Consider the following 17,085-nt stretch of genomic DNA (forward strand, 5'->3'; position numbering starts at 1 on the left):
GTTGCTGTGGAAATTTTTTGGTTCTAACATTAAAGTTTTTGGGGTGACTTTGTAAAATGGGTGCTAAAAAAACAGAAGATCAAATCAGAAGATAGAGTATTTAATCTGGAGTGGGCAAATAGGTACTTGTTTACTTACATGAGAGACAAAATATTGTGCCTTGTTTGTTGAGAAGCCATAGCTGTTTTGAAAGAATACAATCTTCCTTGCCATTTTGAATCCAAATATCCTGACTTAAGCAAATTGGACAAAAATGAAAAACAAATTAAAGCGTCCAAATTGTTGAAAAATCTCAGTGGGGAACAACAGTTTTTTTTGGGGAAAGTAAACTCAGAAAATGAGGCAGCTATTAAGGTTAGTTTTCAGATTTCTAAAGAAATTGATTTTGAACATAATTCCAGAGTATGATAAACTGACTGCTGACAAGAAGTATATGTCCCATTAACTTAATGTAAACAGTAAGAAAACCTGAAAAATGTATTAAAACTTGTACCACAGTAACTTTTTTAACATTAATGTGATTTCATGATAAATAAAAATCTAAAGTAATAAGTGTAATTAATTGGTATTAATTATTTCCCTTTTTAAAATATGGTTTATTTGCAAAATAGTTTAATCATTAATTATACCTTTACTTGGAAAGTGAGCTGTTAAAAACCTATCTGCAATCCAAAGAAGTTTAGCCTATTTTAATTTTGGCCCCTCTTACTGCAAAGTTGTGCAAGCTTGGTATACAGTAACAGCAATAATGTTTTAAGAACAACTTTGAGGAATTTATTTATACTATTATAAATACCCAAATAAACAATAAAAGGCAAATGAAGAAAGATACTATCTGCATCCAGAGAAAGAACTGATAGACAGAAGTATGTATAGAATAATTTTACATATATATGTACACATACAGCATATATAATTTACAAGGTAATTTTATTATATACTTAAAAGAAATGGCAACTTGTACATAATAGATTTATAGACATGTGCAATCACCTTTTTTTTTTATTATACCATGTTATAGAAATGTTTTATTCCATAAATTAAAAAAAAAAAACCCAAACCTTAAAGGGAGCATTATATAGACAGCTTTTTTTTTTTTCTGAGAAAGATTTCTGGCTTTGAGTAGCCCTCAGCCTCAAGGAGTCCACAGGATAATATGGCAATCAATAAAACTGATGTCAATCTTAGGTCCCATTAAAAGAGGAGCCTCTTGTCCAGTCTAAGGAAAGCATTAATTCCTTTCTACTCTGTCTTGGTCAGAACATATGGGTTTATATATGGGAATATGGTTTCAGTTCTGGGTGCTACATTTTAAGAATAGTTGGAGACCATTTAGAATAGCATGGCCAAGATGATGAAGGGCTTCATAAGGGTCAGTAGAAGGTATGTACAATGTTCTACAAAAAAGAAGCCCTGGGAGTAGGGCTGGCTAAATAGGTGTGACAGGATTACCATATTTGAAGGAGTTTCCTATGAAAGAGTCATTAACCTTGCTCTTGTTGACCCAGAGGGCAGAAACAGGAGCTACAGTGAAAGCTGCAAAAAGAGAGATTTAGGTTTTTATTTACAGAAAAAAAACAAAAACCATTAGATAACTGAAGGCTCTACAAGTACAGTGAACTGCTTAGCAGGTAAGGAATTCCTCCTCACTAAGGAAAGCTCCCTTTGCCCTTCATTTTCCTGCAGCAAATTCCCCTAGAGACATCTTTCCACTTTCTCTTTTCCTTCCCATTTTATCCTATATTCTACTGGAATTTCAGAGTAGGCTGTTCAGGCATTTGCAGTGGAGCCTTTTGAAGGGCAAATGTGGAATGACACACCATTCTCTGCAATGTGCTGCTTACTCAGAAATTGTTTCTCTAATGCAAAAGAATGTGTTTCATTCTGGTCATACTGGACCTAGAGAAAAAGGGACATACATGGTTGCGAAGCAGCAAGATCATTAGTTATTTTTTGCCTGCATTTATCTTTCTTTTCTTCTTCTTCCTTCATTAATAGCTTGTGTGTGTATGTATGTATGTGTGTATACATATATACCTATATAATCACTTTAAAGTTTTCAAAAATGAGAAAACTAAGGTACAGTATGTGATATAGTTGTTGACCTCATTCAAACCTCATCAATGTGTGTTGCTTCTGCTGGTGAAACATACTAGATAGATTTCTCTATTCTTCAAGAGAAGAAGAAATTTCAGAGTATAGCCCTGGAATGAAGTCATGACTGGTCTGGGAGTTCTCCTTAAATGGAGGATCTAAATACTCTTTTTTTTGTCATTACTGTAAAAATTTTGCTTTTCTAAATACTCTTTTATCATTACTATAAAATTACATGTGTTGACTATTCTTTGCCTGATAATACATAGAATTAACAAAACATATGTATTGTCTGCAAAAAAAATTCTCCCTTGCAAGTAGGAACTCACAGAATTCTTTTTGAAGGGGTAGTTGATGGTGACAGATTCCTGAAACAAATAATTCAGAGTTATAGTGTAAATTTTCTCAAAGCCAGAAGTCTCCTCTCTCCAGCCTTCATCAACTCTGTCCCTCAAAGAGGCACAGATGATTAAGTAATCATTCTTTCCACTAATGAGGAGAGTCTTATGCAAATTCCCAGGCTTGAACTCTAGGTTATACATACAGTCATTGCTGTCTGAGAATTTGTCATAAAAAGTGAGCATAACAGACATCTAACAAGGTATTTTTGTTTGTTTGCTTTTTTGAAGGGGGAAGGCAGGCAATTGGGGTTAAGTGACTTTTCAAAGGTCACACAGTAAGTGTTAAGTGTCTGGGGCTGGATTTGAACTCACTTTCTCCTGACTCCAGGGCCAGTATTTTATTCACTGGGCCACCTAGCTGCACCCTACCAAGGTATTTAAAAAAAATAGTTTTCTGGAATACTTCAACTGTTGGTATGGCCAAGAAATAAATACTCTTAGCTCTTATTTTATCTAGTAGGAAGCCCAAGACTCCACAGTGTTTAAACTAGCACTTCTCTGGTGAAGTTCTTCATGCCTGCGTTTCTATAATACACTTAAAAACCCTGCTTTGGAATATTTTATAACAATTAATATTTATGACCTTCAAAGAAAAAATTACAAATGACACTAACTTTTAGGTACAATCAACTTGATGAACAAACTTTACCTTCTCATTTTTATTTTGCTAAGCCACTTACAATTTTTTTTTCCTTTGAGATGATCAGGCAGAGTTCATTGCATATGTTCTGGTTCATTGGTGGATAAAATTAACCTATATGCAGATGGTATCCTTCCATTTTTAGATGAAAAAAGGAATAATTGCCAGGGGTTATTAGCACCAATAAAAATTTGAATCAACATAAGATTTAGCATCTTTTTCTAGCACCTGACACATAAGGTAACTGAATTCTGTTTTTCTCCCTTTTAATAAGTCTCATCAGTATTCACAATTTAGACCTCTGACACTTCATACATACACACAGCAAACTAATCTATAAGAATATGAGATTAAAACAATGAAAAGAATATTGCTTATGGACACCCCTCCTCACTTCCTACCTGAAACCTGTATAATAACTTTCATTATAATGAAATAACTTTCATTATAATGGCTAAAGGATATGTTTAGTTTAAATATTCTGCAGAACATTCCCTTTTCATTCACTCTGAGACATCAGCTTTGACCCTGTATCTCTGAAGGACTGTTTTCTCACTTTCTTTGCAAGAATTAGAAGTCTTAAAAAAATGAAAATGTTTATGTTTTGGCTATATGCAAAAAGGTAGGTAATGCTGTCACAGATACTTAATATACATACCTTGAGAGGAAGTGTGGTGTGATGGGTGGAGAGCTGTCCTCAGAGTTAGACCAACCTGTGTTCAAGTCCTATCTCTGACATAAAATAATAGCTAACCTTTGTAGAGTGCTTTTATGTTTGCAAAGTGATTTATACAGTTTGTCTAATTTGATCTCTGCAATAACTCTGTAAGAAGTAGGGGCTGTTATCTCCATTTTATATATGAGGAAACTGAGGCTGAAAGATGTTAAGTGACTTACTCAGGATAACACATTAGTTAGTATCTGAGGTAGGATTTGAACTCTAGCATGTCTTCCTAACTCCCAATCTAACACTTTTTCACTGCATCACCTAACTTTCATGGGACCTTGGGCAAGGCATTTGATTTCCCAGTTCCTTGGGCAATTCTGTAAGACTATAAGTTGCAGAGCAAGTGCCCACCTGTTTTGGTAGAAGATCTTTGGTGAAGACCAAGAAATCATGGGCCCACACAGAACAAAAGTTAGATGAGAGGTGAGTTGCCTCCAAAATTTGATATTTTGATTGACATAGATTATCTCCAAAAAGATATCCCCTATATTTGTGTCAAAATCATAAAAAGTTCCTTGGAAGATATAATAGAGATCCCTTTATTTAATAATCCTTTAATTATTAATATCAAGTAAAGAATAAAATGTGAAGACATGCTCAGAAAAGTTGTTTTCCATTAACATGGAGGCTTAGTTCAGCCTCCAATGGAAGAGGGATTTCCTATATGTGGTGAGATCTTCTAGATGTACCTATTTACAAATGATATTGTTTATATCAAGCTTTGCAGTACTGCAGAGACATACAAATGAGAATACAATTACTCAAAATAATTTAGCCTAGCTCTCTACATATGCAAAACCAATAAATGATGAAGAATACCTATTTTTCAGGTTTTTATAGGTAGTTGCATGGATAACCTGTTATGATACCACATTTATCTTTGACTAACTCTGTAAATATTCAATGAACCAGGCCCAGAATGAACAGGATGAGAAGAATGGACTGGATTGCCTCTGGAAAATTGTGCAGTGCTTTTAATAATCCTAAGCTTCTGCCTGATACAAAGACCTATCTCTTTAACACTGCTATTATTTTGACAATGTTATATGGCTACAAGTCATGGAATAACACAGTCTAAAGAATGGAATAGTAGTCAAAAGAATTAAAGTTGCAGATTACCTTAAGGGCAATGGAGAAGTATACTATATAGTATGTATAAGTATGCTGCAAGATATTATAAATGAAGAATTGTGCAAGTGATACAGTTGGGATGGCTAGGTGGCACAGTGAATAGAGCACCAGCCCTGGAGACAGGAGGACCTGGGTTCAGATCTGGCCTCAGACACAACACAAAAACTATCCGTGTGACCTTGGGCAAGTCACTTAACCCCAATTGCTCTCCCCCAAAAAAGCAAGTGATACAGTAAAAAAGATATCATTATATATATATATATATATTACTGAGAAAGAATATAGGGACAGTCCCATAATAAAAGCAAGCAATGTCCTGTGTGGACAACTTACATGCTCCTTTGATATCTATATAATATCAATTGATTTTCAAGTCCTCCAGTATGTTGGATGCACCTCCAATGAAGAATTTATGGTAACATATAGAAAAGAATTACACAAGGTTAGAGGGCATTCCTGGGTTTGCTGTTGGAAGAAGAACTGATATTGATGAAATCATAGATCCATCAAATATCAAAGAAGTTATATTAGACATCACCTGGGATCTGAAATGCCCTTATTAGGGTTCATCATTTTTATTTCTTTTAATTCTCTACTTGACAAACATCATTAAACATGAATATTTCCATACATACATATTACATATCAGAAAAGAATATACATGAAACTAAAAATTTATATTATGTTCAGCTTAAATTTACAAAAGAGAATGTAATAAATTAAACATATTAGTTTCAAAACCTTTTTGCTTGTCTGTATCTTTTTCTGAACCTCCTGTTCTCTTTTTGTAGTCAAAAATGCTACAATGACTTTTTCTTTTTTGCTAATCCTTCCCTCTCAAATTTCCTCATAAAACAAAAAGAACTAAAAAACAACACACATGCATACACCTACCCCATAACAAATAAGTACACTTAAGCAGGACACGTTCACACATTGGCCATATATGAAAATGTATATTTCAATCTTCCCCTTGAGTCTCCCATCTGTCAGGTGGGTAACATGGAGTAGTGTTTTTAGTTATTATACTGAGCAGAGTTCATAAGTATTTCAAAGTTTTTTCTTTAGTGTACATAATTTTTTCCCCTGGTACTTCACTCTTTGTAAATTCTTTAAAGTATTGTAGGAATTCATTTTTGTCTTGATTTTTATGGTGCAAAATATTCCATTATTCTTTCATACATTATAATTTATTTACTCAGGCTTCAATTAAAATGGTCACCACCTTACAGTTTAAATCTTTGCTACAGTAAAAAGTACTGCTATGAATAAATTTCTACATATCACTGTTTTCCCTCAACTGCTCAACGGGTTTTTATTTTCCTTTGTGTATTTGTCATATTTGCCAATTTGATAGGTATGAGGTATATCCTCTGAGTTTTTTTAATTGGCATTTCTCTTACTACTAGTGATTTAAAGCTCTCCTTTCCCTATGGTTGTTAATAGCTTTCCCTTTCTTTCTTTTTGGAAATGCCTGTTAATATTCTTTGACTATTTATCTATTGACAAATACTTCTTGTTCTTAAATATTTGAACTGGTATATATTTGGGTTATCAGACCTTTATCAGGGAAACTTGTTTCAAAGAATTTCCTACCACTTAACTGGTTTCCTTCTAATTTTAATTGTATTAACTTTGACTGGGAACTTTTCTGTTTTATTTATTTTTATTTTTTTGCCTTTTGGAGGGCAATTGGGGTTAAGTAACTTGCCCAAGGTTACACGGCTAGTTTTTTTGTGTGGGTGTTGAGTGTCTGAGGCTGGAACCGAACTCTGGTTCTCCTGACTCTGGGGCTGGCACTTTACTCACTGCGCCACCTAGCCACACTATTTTCTGTTTTAAATAACCAAAACTGTGTACTTTGTCTTCTATGATCCTCTTTATCCCTTGTTTGGTCATGAACTTTTCCCCATACATAACTGCAAAATATATATCCTGTTTGTTCCTCTAACTTGTTTATGATACAGCCATTTACTTCTAGTTCATATTATGGTGAGTTGTTCTAAACTCAGCTTCTGCTAGACTGTGCTCCATTTTTCTCAGAAAATTTTGTCAAATAGTGAGCCATTGCACTAACAGTTGAAATTTTTGAATTTGTTAAACATTGCTACTATGTTCCTTTGCTTCTTTTTATGCACCTAATCCATTCCATTGACTGAGTTCCATTTTTTAACTAGTGCCAAAGAGTTTTTTTTAATGGTTATCCTTTGTAATACAGTGTCAAGCTTTCTTCCTTCTCATTCCCTCTTCCTCCCCATCCCCCCATTTTCCTTGAGATTCTTGATTTCCTTTTGTATTTTGTTTGATGTGGCATCAAATAAGTAAATTAATTTAGTTTGTATTATCATTTTTATTATATTGGAACTGCAATAACTATGAATCATTACTATGTAATCATTTAGATTTATCTTTTTTTCTGAAAAGTGTTTTAGAGTTATACATAGTTCTTATGTCTATGTTGGTAGCAAGAGTCACAAAAATTTGATGCATTCTAGAGCTATTTTAAATGGAATTTGACCTTCTATCTCTTCTTGTTCATTTTTCATTGGTGATATATAGAAAAGCTAATGTCAGAAGGGTTCATTTTACATCCTGCTATTTTGCTGAAATTATTATTTCCATTAACTTTTAATTGAATCTCTAGGGTCCTCTAAGAACACCATCATATCATATCTTATGCATAAAAGATTTTTTTTCCTTTCTCTGATTTCTGTCTCTCTAGCTTAGATTAGCAAGTCTATATTAGCATTATAGAAGAAATTTGGGCCTCTTTTCCATCTTAGTAAACAGTTTATATAATATTGGAACAATTTTTTCTTTGAATATTTACTAGAATCCACCTTCTAAATTTGGCTATTGCCTTTATTTCTTTCCCATTTTTTGGTGAATTCTCTTTCATTTTTTTTATTATGGCATTTTGGTTTTCCTCTCATTAAAGAATCAGACTAGCTAATGGTTTAACCATTTTGTTAATTTTTAAAAATTCCTAGTTTTATTTATTAGTTTTGATGGCAGTGGCTTTTGCTTTCAATTTCCAATTACTTTTTTGATTTTAAAAATTATTTTGGTATTTAATTGGTAGGTTTGATGTAATATTTTTTATTTTTAAAAAATTCCATATAAAATTCTTTGACATGTTTTCTCTCTCTTTTTTAATAGGTTAGAGAGAAAAAAATTTCATAAGAACTACTTAAATTGCATCGTAAATGTTTTTGTCTATATCTTCTTGTCATTTTGTTTTATAAAATTATCAATTGGCTTTACAACTTCCTTTAGCATTAAATTTTTTTCCCCAAAATCTTCTATGAATCCTATATGAAAATAGGATGTATTGGAAAAGACCCTGATGTTGGGAAAAGTTGAAGGTAAAAGGGAAAGGGGGTGCCAGAGGATGAGATGGATAGTGTCATGGAAACAATGAACATGAACTTGAACAGACTTCAAGAGATAGTGGAGGAGAGAAGGGCCTGACATGCTATGGTCCATGGGGTCACAAAAATTTGGACATGACTGAATGACTGAACAACAAGTATCGTGTTGTGTCATATAAAGAAATTTTTCTGTTTTTCTACATTTGTTTTTAAAAGGCTTTATGCCCTAACACATGGTCAATTTTTGTAAAGGTGCAATGTACATGAGAGATATGTACACTTCTTTCTAGGTATGTTCAGTAATTGCCAGAGAGCCATATCTAATTTTTCTAACATTCTATTCATGTCCTTAATTTCTTTCTCATTAATCTGAAAAGAGTACATTAAAATTGTGAAGAATTGTTGTTTAATAACCCTAATTTCTCCCTGTAATCCAATTAATTTTTCTTTTAATTAATTATGCCATTTTTGGTGTGAGTATATAAGTATATATGTATACATATATACACACATATGCCCATATAATTTTGTCTATGATGCCTTTAAATATAATTCAACTTCTATGTTTCTCTTTTATATATATATATATATATATATTTGCTTTTTGGAGTGGGGAGGCAGGGCAATTGAGGTTCAGTGACTTGCCCAAGGTCATACGGCTATTATGTGGCAAGTGTCTGAGGTCGAATTTGAACTCAGGTCCTCCTGACTCCAGGAGTGGTGCTTTATTCACTGTGCCACCTAGCTGCATCAATATATTTCTTTAATATTTTCCCAGCTGTATGCAAAAATCAGTTTTAAACATTTTTTAAAATTTTAAGTTCCAAATTCTCTCCCTTTCTCCCTTCTCTCTTCCTTCTTTGAGAAGGCAAGCAATTTGATATGTCATACAAGTCATGCAAAACATATTTCTATGTTAGTCATGTTGTAAAAGCAAACACACACCAAAAAAACACAATAAAAATAAAGTTTAAAAAGTATGCTTGATCTGAATTCAGGCTCCATCAATTCTTTCTCTTGAGATGGATAGATAGCATTTTTTTTAAAGCAATCAGGGTTAAGTAGCTTGCTCAAGGTTACATGGCCAGTTATTATTTCTGTGTGTGGTGCTGAGTTTCTGAGCCCGGATTTGATCCAGGTCATCCCGACACTGGAGCCAGTGCTCTTACTCGCTGAGCCACCTGGCCGTCCGATAGATAGCATTTTTTATCATAAGTCCTTCAGAATTGTCAAGGATCATTGTATTGCTGAGAATAGCTGAAGTCATTCAGAGTGGAATATTGTACAAAATAATTGTTACTGTGTTCAAGTCCTCCTGGTTCTGCTCATTTCACTTTGCATCACTTCATGTAAGTTCAGGTTTTTCTGAGAGCATCTTGCTCATCATTTCTTACAGTACAATAGTATTCCATCACAATCATATACAGCAACTTGTTCAACCATTCCCCAATTGATGGGGATTCCCTCAATTTTCCATTTTGTTTTGCCACCACTAAAAGAATTACCATCCATACTTTTTATACATGGAGATCCTTTTCCTTTTTGTTTTTCATCTCTTTGGGGTACAGGCCTAATGGTGGTATTGCTCCATTATCTTTGCCAAGAAAGCCCCAAAAGAGGTCACAAAGAGTCTGAGCCAGCTGAACAACCACAAGGCTCTTTTCCTTCTTTGTGTGTTGAGGTCCCTGTTGGTCATTTCGTGAAACCTATGGACCTTTGGGAGAATCATCTTTTTTATTTATTTATTTTTAAGCAATCAGGGTTAAGTAACTTGCTCAAGGTTACACAGCCAGTTATTTCTGGGTGTGGTGCTGAGTATCTGAACCTGGATATGATCCAGGTCATCCCGACACTGGAGCCGGTGCTCTTACTCGTTGAGCCACCTGGCCGCCCCTAAGCAATTGGGGTTAAGTAACGTGCTCAAGGTTACATGGCCAGGTGTTTCTGGGTGGGTGCTAAGTGCCTGAGCCCGGGATTCGATCTCCAGGTCTTCTCAACACTGGAGCCAGTGCTCTTACTCGTTGTGCTACCTGGCCGCCCCAAGAATCATCTTTTTAAAAAAGGGCTAAGTATTCTATGGCTATTACCAGGTGTTTGACAAATATCTGTTTTGATCCTAACAATATTAGGAGGCAGGTGCTGTTTCCCCATTTTGCAGCTGGGGAGATGGAAGCAAAGATTGAGAGACTGTCTGAGCCCAAATTTGAACTCAGGTCTTCATTAATCCAGGTCCAACTCTATCCCCTGTGCCACCTTGCTGCCTCTATATACACAAAACAAAATGGGTTTCAACAAATATATCAAAGTATTTCAGAGGTCCTAGCTTAAGAACCCCTGCTTTACTCTATACCAGGTACTATAGATAAAAGAACAAAAATGAAATCTCAGGCCCTTGTGGAGCTTGGGTTCTATATATGTGTAAGCACTGGAGTAAAAGTTAACACAAACATAACACAAAGTGAACATAACATGATTGGGTGGAGAGGCACCAACAGCTAAGAGGGGAGGAGCAAGAAAGACCAAGAGTCCTAGGGACTCTAGTAAACTGGGGTAAGGAGGGAATGCATTCCAGGTGGCATGTGTTGCTCTGAAGTCAGATTTTTGGTCAACATGTGATTGGAGATAGAATACTGTGTGTGTGTGAGGAACACCAGGAAGTTACTCAACAGGAGATTCAAAGACAGGCAAAAACCAATTCCTGCTCTCAAGGAACCCACAGTCTAATTGGAGAGACAACATACAAACAGTTAATATACATGAGGAGAAGCAACGTGTAAGAAGACTGGCCCAGATTATGAAGAGCTTTAAAAACCAACCCAGGATTTTATATTTGATCCTGCAGGTCACTGGAATTTATTGATTGCTGTATGGTGGGGTGGGGCAAGGAACTTGATCAGATCTGCACTTTAGGAAGATCAACTTGACCGCTGAGTGGAGGATGGACTAGAACATAAAATTTTAAAAGGTAAAACAAAAATAATATTGGTAGTACAGTGGATAAAGTGCATGGTTTCTAGTGAGGAAGACCTGACTTTGAATCTAGTTTTTGTGACTCTAGTAGACAAGTCACAACTTCATTGTGGCTTGATTTCCTGTGTAAAATGAAGATAATAGCAACTACTTCACAGGGCTGTTGTAATGATCAAATGAGTAAACATATGTAAAGTGCTTTGAAAACCTTTCTAGCTTTTATTACAAAAATAACATAATATTAATTATTGAATGGACTTGGGGTTTGGTGCAAAGTTTCTCAAAATGTGGTGGTCATTAAAGACACTGCAACGCATATTTTTAAGAATCAATTTACTCTCTTTTTTTTTTCTTTTTTTCCTTACATTAACTTCTCTAGCCCTGCTTTGGAGTAAATAATTTAAAAAAAAATAAACAAAAGTAATTACCTCAATACATCCATTTAGCAAAACAAATTTCCACATTTACCATCTCTGAAAATGTATGTCTCTTTCTGTATTGTAAGTTAATTACTTCTTTGGCAGGATGTGAGTGGCATGTTTCAATTTCATTCTTTTGGATTTGGGATTTATCATTGTGTTGATCAAAACTCTTAAGTCTTTCAAAGCTGTTTTCTCTATAGCGTTGTAATCATTGTCTATTTACTCTATCACTGTTCAGTTTCCTCTGAAATTGTTAATTTTATCATTTCTTATAGTGCAACAGTATTTCATTACATTCATATTTTATAACAATTTGTTTAACCATCTCCCAGTGGAATGCCCCTTTAGTTTCTAATTTTTGACTACTATTAAAAGAGCGGCTATATGTATTTTTGAACACACAGATATACAGTTCAGTTATTTTGTAGGCATAGTTCCAAATGGCTTTTCAAAATGTGTGGGCCAATTCACAGCTCCACCAACAGTGTACTAGAATATCTGTTTTCCTGGAGCCCCTTCAATATTTGTCATTTTCCTCCTTTGTAATATTTGTCAGTCAGATGAGCATGAGGTGGAACCTCAAATTTCCTTTAATTTTTATTTCTCTAATTATGAATTAATTAGAGCATTTAAAAATTATTTGTTGATGGCTTGGATTTCTTCTTTTGAAAACAACTTGTTTATATATATCCTTTGACCTTTCATCTTTTGGGGAATGACTCTTAGTCATAATAATTTAAAAGTGAGACCTTTATCAGAGAAACCTATTTATATGTATTTTAAGTATTTTATTTTATTTTCCCATTTTTCAAATGCTTTATTAACTTCTGATTTACATCATTCATCTCTGCCAGATTTTGAGTCACAAATTTTCTCCCCATTTTTCCCCTACCCACCACCCCAAAATAGCAGTCCCACAGGATATCCCTTCCTCCAATCTGCTCTCTCCCATATTTTCTCCCATACCCCTTTTGACTTTTCCAGTAGGGCATGGTGGATCTGTATGCCCCATTGTCTGTATATCTTATTTCCCAATTACATGTAAAATAGTATTAATAACAGTATATATACATACATACATACATACATACATATATATATTTAAATATTTGATTTTAAAACTTTGAATTCCAAATTAATTCCCTTTCTCCCTTGTCACCCACCTCACCCTTACTGGGAAGATAAACAGTTCAATATAGGTTGTACATGTGTGGCTAATGCAAAACAATAACATAGTAGATATATTGTAAAAGACTGACTATATTTCCCTCCCTCCTATCCCACCTCCCACTTGTTCTATTCTCTGCTTTGGTCCTGTCCCTTTTCAAAAGTAAGTGCTTCCAACTTCCCTCCCCCCCAGCCTGCCCTCCCTTCCATCATCCCCCTTCTGGTCCCCTTCCCCTCTATTCTCCTGTAGAGTGAGACACACTATTTAGTGTGTATTTCATTCCCTCCCCAAGCCAAATTCAATGAGAATAAGGTTGACCTATTCCCTTTTGCCTTCCTAGTCTTCCCCTCCATTGTAACCATTTTCCCTTGCCTCTTCTATATGAGATAGTTTACCCTATTCTGTCTCTTCCCATCTCCTCTCATTATATTCCTCTCTCACCTCTTAATTTCACCTTTTTAAGTATAATCCTTTCCTTTTAAATTGGTTCTGTGTCCTCTATCTATGTATTCCTGCAAACATATATACACACATTCACATATGTATTCATATGCCCATATACCCTCATAGATAGACATATATATATATATATATATATATATATATTTCTATTCCCTTCAACTACTTTCATACTGAAAAAAAAATTTCATCAGTTACAATTATTGTTTTTCCATGTAGGAATGTTAACAGTTCAACTTTGATCAGTGGTTATGATTTCTTTTCCCTGTTTACCTTCTCATGCTTCTCTTGCTTCTTGTATCTCAATGTGAAATTTTCTATTCAACTCTGGTTTTTTCATCAAGAATGCTCGAAGATCCTCTTTTCCACTGAATGAGCATATTTTCCCCTGAAACATGATACTCAGTTTTGCTGGGTAGGTGATCCTTGGTTTTAATCCCAGCTCCTTTGACCTCCGGAATATCATATTCCAAGCCCTTCGATCCCTCACTGTAGAAGCTGCCAGATCCTGGGTTATCCTGATTGGGTTTCCAAAATATTCCAATTGTTTCTTCCTGGCTGCTTGTAATATTCTCTCCTTAATCTGGGAATTCTGGAACCTGGAAATAATATTCCTAGGAGTTTTCTTTTTGGGATCTTTTTCAGGAGGTGATGGATGGATTCTTTCAACCTCTATTTTGCCTTCTGGTTCTAAAACATCAGGGCAGTTTTCTTTGAGAACTTCCTGGAAGATGATTTCTAGGTTCTTACTTTGACCATGGCTTTCAGGTAGTCCAATGATTTTTAAATGATCTCTCCTGGATCTATTTTCCAGGTCAGTGGTTTTTCCCATGAGATATTTCACATTGCCTCCTATTCTTTCATTTGTTTGGATCTGTTTAACAGCATCTTGATTTCTCATAGAGTCATTAGCTTCCCTTTGCTCCAATCTAATTCTGAAACAATGATTCTCCTCATTGAGCTTTTGAGATTCTTTTTCCATCTGGCAAATTCAGCTTTTCAAGGCATTCCTATCTTCATTGCCTTTTTGAACCTCTTTTGCCAATTGAGTCAGTCTGTTTTTTAAGGTGTGATTTTCCTCAGTCAGGCTGTTGACTCTCATTTTGTAATTTTCTTGCATCGTTCTCATTTCTCTTCCCAATTTTTCCTCCACTTCCCTTATCTGCTTCTTAAGGTCCTCTATGGCCTGTAAGCAGCTCGTATTTTCCTTTGAAGCTTTTGGTGCAGGAGTTCTGACTTCACTGTCTTCCTCCTGTTCCATGCTTTGCTCCTTTTTGTCCCCAAAATAGGAGTGTAATGTTGGAATCTTCTGTCTGCTTTGTTTCCTTTGCCTGGTCATGTAGCCCCTCAGTCACTTGACCCCTGGGCTTTTTGACACAGTAGGACTCTGCCACCAGACAGGGGAGCTTTCGTCCCAAACACTGGGGTTTTCTCAGCTGCTGGAGGTATTAGATGGGTGCCCTCTCTGAGGCCTCCACGGGCTCTGGCAAGCTGGACACACGCCCTAGGACCTCCACCATAGACTGCAATCCAGATCCAAGCAGGTTAAAGCAAGAGGGATTACCCCTCATACTTGTTGCTTGGTTCCCCTACACTCTGCAGGCCAGGAGCTGAAGCTTCCATGTGGCACTGGCTGTGCTGGGCCTCTCAGTGGCTTCTCACCCTGCGGGCAAAAGCCGACACACTCCCAACTACTGGGTCCTAAAGTCCACACTGCACTGACCTCTCATTTTGTCCTTAGCATCTATGTGTTGATAATTCTGGACAACCACAGCTGCTGGTGACCTGGAGTCCCTCCAGCCCCTCTGGCTCTTGTGGGGCTGGGCTCGGCTCCCAGAGCACTGCTGATTTCTGCCAGCCTACCGGGCTGTCTTCAGCGGGAGGTTAGCTTCTCTGTGTCATTTTTGTGGGTTCTGAAGCTCCAAAGTTTATTCATAGTCCCTTTTTTACATTGATTGGGGAAGGTGGAAGCTGGTGCCCTGTGGAGGTCCTGCTTGTACTCCAGCATCTTGACCCTGCCACCCCACCCACATGATCAAAACATGTTAATATTGAAGACAGAATGAGCAGAGACAACATAAGGATCATAAGTTTCATAGAACAACATGACAGATTACATTTTCTCCTTTTCCAAAAATATTTTGATATATTTCTTATAATCTTACTGAATCATTTTCTCTTTGGCCCATTCCATTTTTCAGGGTATTCAGTTCTTGTCAAGGTTTTGCCCTCTGTTCTAAGATATAAATTTTCCTCACCATTCTTTCCTACCTAGAGCATCCATTTTTTACCTCTTGTTTCATTTCTTCTAGGTATTCCTGTAGCTCTTGTGGCCGTGACACTTTTAAGAAAAAATCCATGGCTTTACCTGAACTTGTGGAGTTGCTATGCTCCTTGGTAAGTTCTAGACAAACCAAGGTTATTTCCTCATGGTATTTGGAATTTTCCTTAGTTTACTCATCACATTTGTTTTAGTATCTAGGTTGGGGGACCTGTGCTTGGTTTAGGCTCCAAAACTGGACGGTATGGGCAGGGCTTGGCTGGTCCTCTGAGTGCAGTAGTCCCAACTAGACTTCTCCTTTAAGCTATTCTGTAGCTATGCTTGGAGATGGGTGCCAACTTGGGATTCTCCCTTGTCGTTTTGGGTAGCCTCTTCTGCTTTTCATAATATATTACTCCATTTCATTCTACAGTGTCTTGTGGGTATGAAATAATTTTGTGTTCAGATTCTCTTTGGTTTGTATTTATTGACCACAACATTAAAATTAAAATCACTAAAGGGCTTCTGAAACATATCATGACTTAGTGGATCTGTCTGGTTCTCTAGAACTAGTCTTGAAGCCAGAAAGACTTGGGCTTAAGTTCTGCCTCTGATATATGCTGACTGTGTGGCCCTGGGCAAATTGCTAAACATTTCATTGCTACAAGAACTCTCAAACTGCAAATTGCAATGAATGTGCTGAATTGTATTGGGCAAAGACATTTTCTAATGGGGGAAATTCCTTATACCAGTGAAATCACAGGTCCAATTCCTATCCCTATTCCCTACCCTAAATGGTCTCTGAAGAAAGCATCCAAACTTAAATAGAGACTAAGGAGAGGAGATCATGTATGAGGCACCAAGAAGGAACAAAGTACTCAGAGGATCATGAGTCAGGAAGTTTATTACTCATGAGTATTCAAGGTTATAGTTCCTTAGGCTTACTGGGTACACTATGGTGGCTTGAGCATATGGTGGGATGTATATCCTGATTGAAAGCCCAGATCTCTTGTCTGTATCTTTATATTCTATTATTAATGCTGGGCAAATTCACAGAGACTGCAAAGGAGGGGGACTTTATGGGGAGTTAATCAGTCAAAAATAATAGAAACAATAACTTCATTAAAGTAACAGGACATGAAATACACAAAAAAATTTGACTTGGTGCCTTACTAACAAAACCCAGTAGATATGGAAATTTCCATTCAAAATTGCTACACAATGTATTAAATATCCTGAAGTCCATTTGCTAAGCCATATATAGGAATGCAATTAGTCAGTAAATCTTTCTTTAGCACCTATTATGTGTCAGTCACTGTGCTGAAACACTTTTTAAAGAAATAAAGACTTAAGTTTTCATGAGTTTTTCCATGCTAATATATCTAAAGCGACAATACTACCAAAATTAATTTACAGATACAGAGCCATATTAGTCAAACCAC

The sequence above is a fragment of the Petaurus breviceps genome, unplaced genomic scaffold (assembly GCF_028583685.1).
Source record: "Petaurus breviceps papuanus isolate PSGF00001 unplaced genomic scaffold, PetGlider_PUasm1.0 184, whole genome shotgun sequence".
Taxonomy (NCBI): Eukaryota; Metazoa; Chordata; class Mammalia; order Diprotodontia; family Petauridae; genus Petaurus; species Petaurus breviceps.